General features: G+C 43.6%; 1 protein-coding gene across 13 annotated transcripts in view; it reads left to right on the plus strand.

The window, feature by feature from the left end:
- Positions 1-3,102, plus strand: part of ARHGAP21 (Rho GTPase activating protein 21) — a 139,323-nt gene that overhangs the window by 133,743 nt on the left and 2,478 nt on the right. The gene's annotated exons all lie outside the window — the stretch shown is intronic.

A 3,102-nucleotide genomic window follows, 5' to 3' on the forward strand; every position in this document is an offset into this window, starting at 1 on the left:
TTATGTCTTTTCTTGGATTGATCCTTTGATCATTATATAGTGTCCTTTTTCTCCTGTACCCATCTTTATTTTAAATTCTGTTCAGTCCAATATGAGTATTGCTACTCCAGCTTGCTTTTGATTTTCATTTGCGTAGGATATCTTCTTCTGTCCTCTCACTTTTAGTTTCTATATGTCCCTAGAACGGAAGTGAATCTCTTATAGACAAAACATATATGGCCTTGTTTCTGTATCTATTCAGCCAGTCTTCGTCTTTTGGTTGGAGCATTTAGTCCACTTACCTTTAAGGTAATTATTGATATGTATGTTCTTATTGCTAGTTTTTTCCTGAGATCTTGGATCATTCTTACTATCATCACTCTAAACTCTTTTTTATGTAGGTTGCTTACCTCCACTTCACTTCTGGCAGTTTGTCTTATTCCTTTTTTTTTTTTTTTTTTTTTTTTCATGTTTTTCTGCTGTTTCATTTTGTCTGGTTTTCTGTGTGATCTCCTTTTTGCAGGCTACAGAGTTGTAGCCTCTCTTGCTTCTCATGTCTGTCCCTTTGTGGGTGAAGTTGATACAGGAGCTTGCAGCAGGCTTCCTGATGGAAGGGACTGGTGCCTGTCCACTGATAGGGAGCTGAGTCTTGTCCCTCTGGTGGGTGGGGCTTTGTCTCTGAGTGTGATTAGAGGCAACTCTGTGCCTGGGAGGACTTTAGGCAGCCTGTTTCCTGGTGGGTGGTGCTGTGTTCCTACCCTGTTTGTTGTTTGGCCTGGGGCTTCTCAGTCCTCATGGGGTGGGCCAGAATTTTCCAGAATGGCTGCCTTCAGGGGAGTTCATGCTGACAATTATTTCCTGGGACCTCTGCCTCCAATGTCCTTCCCTCAAAGTGAGGCACAGCTGCCCCCTGCTTTTCCAGGAGACCCTCCAAGACCCACAGGTAGCTCTGACTCAGATTCTTATGGAATCCCTGCTTTGCCTGGGATCCATTGCCCATGAACCCCTACATGTGCCCACCATGAGCGGAGTTTTTGTTGCCCCCAGTGGAGCTCCTGTGTTCAAGCCCCACTGACTCTCAACACCAAATGCTCTAGGGGCTCTTCCTCCCAATGCTCCCCCCCAGGCTGGGGAGCCTGACATGGGGCTCAGAACTCACTCCTATGAAAGAGCCTCTGTGATAGTTATTTTCCAGTTTGCCTACCTGGCAGATATAGGATTTCTTATATTGTGAAAGCACCCCTTCTTCCATCTCCTTGTGGCTTCTTCTTCGTCTTTTTTTTTTTTTTTTTGGTAGTTTCCAGTCTATTTTGTTGATAGTTGTTCAGCAGTTATAATTTTGTTGTTTTCATGAGACGAGGAGTCCTCGAGTCCTTCCGCTCTGCCATCTTGTCTGGAATCTTCAGTAAATTTCTTAAAATATTGTTCTAGGAGTTCCCTGGTGGCCTAGCTGTTAAGGATCCAGTGTTGTCACTGCTGTGGCTTAAGTTCACTTCCCAGCCTAGGAGATTCTCTATGTCATGGGCGCTGCCAAAACCAACCAACAACAGTTTAAAAAAAAACATTGTTTGATTTGGAAATGAGACATGAGTTTTACATGTCTTAAACATTAGTTTCTTGCAGGAAATATTACACAATACTTTAATGTGCTATCATCCACCATAACATATACTGTGATTTTTACCATCTTTTTACACCATTTTCTTTTGAAAAATTTTAATTGTACAGAGAAGCTACTAGAGCAGTAGCACCCAAACCTTTTGCCCTAGATTTATCAGTTGGTAAATCTTGATGTATATATAAATATATATATTTTTTTAAGTTTTATGGCCACACCCATGGAATATGGAAGTTCTTGGGCCAGGGTTTGAATCTAAGCTACAGCTATGACTTCTGCCGTAGTTGTAGCAGTGCCAGATCCTTTAATCCACTGCACCAGGCCAGGGATTGAACCTGCTTCCTGGCGCTGTGGAGACACCGCCAACCCCATTGCGCCACAGCAGAAACTCCAGAATTTAAAGTCTTTAATTCACCTTATGTTTTGTGAACTTCTGATTTTGCTGTTACTTGAAATCAGCAAACACATGACCAACCTGATTTACATAAGGCCAGTCTCTGAAGACCCAGCCGCTCTGACTTAATGGGAAACCCAAGAGTTCCCTTACCTTGATGCACATGTCTGCGACAGTGCCTCTTCTGTGGGATATCTGTGACTGGAAAATTGAAGTCAGTCATATAATGTTAATATCCAGTATAAGAATCTTATATTCACATGTCGGTGTGTTGACTCATGAAACCTGTGTTCCGGATGAAAGAGCCACAGGAGCCTTGGAATATTGCAGAGGCAGGGACGCTCCATAGATTCAGGGAAGTGAAGAATGAAAAAAAAAAAAGGAGTACTAGGAATCATGAGGTTATGGGTTCGATCCCTGGCCTCACTCAGTGGGTTAAGGATCGAGCATTGCCATGAGTTGTGGTGTGGGTTGCAGATGCGGCTCGGATCCAGCATTGCTATGCCTCTGGCGTAGGCTGGTGGCCACAGCTTTGATTCGACCCCTAGCCTGGGAACCTCCATATGCCGCAGGTTCGGCCCTAAAAAGACCAAAAATAAGAAAAAAGAAGAATGAGAGCGGAGGACACCCAGCACACAATGTATCCCTGAAAGCCAGAGCTGTGACTTGGCTGATAAATAGTTATCTTAGGTACAAATTAAAAGGAGGTCTAAAAAAAACCACATTCTGTTATACCTAGCTTTAGTAGTTAAAAAAATATTTGGGGGCAAACTGTTTCAGAAGATGATCTCAGGAGTTCTCATTATGGCTCAGCAGGTTAAGAATCCAACTAGTATCCATGAGGATGCAGGTTCGATCCCTGGCCTCGCTTAATGGGTTAGGGATCTGGCATTGCCACAAGGTATGGCATAGGTCCCAGATGCTGCTCCGAGCCTCAGATCTCTTTGCTCTGGCTGTGGTGTAGGCCTGCAGCTGTAGCTCCCATTCAACCTGTAGCCTTGGAACTTCCATATGCCACAGGTCTGGCCCTAAAAGGAAAAAAAGAAAAAAGGTCAAGAAAATGAACTCAGGAATATTCTTGTGTTCCAAGTCTCCTTTCTCTGCTTCACAG

The sequence above is a fragment of the Sus scrofa genome, chromosome 10 (assembly GCF_054392235.1).
Source record: "Sus scrofa isolate SSC_HxYL_T2T_F1_AM1 chromosome 10, Sscrofa_HxYL_maternal_Yorkshire_Landrace_v2.0, whole genome shotgun sequence".
In the NCBI taxonomy this organism is placed as follows: Eukaryota; Metazoa; Chordata; class Mammalia; order Artiodactyla; family Suidae; genus Sus; species Sus scrofa.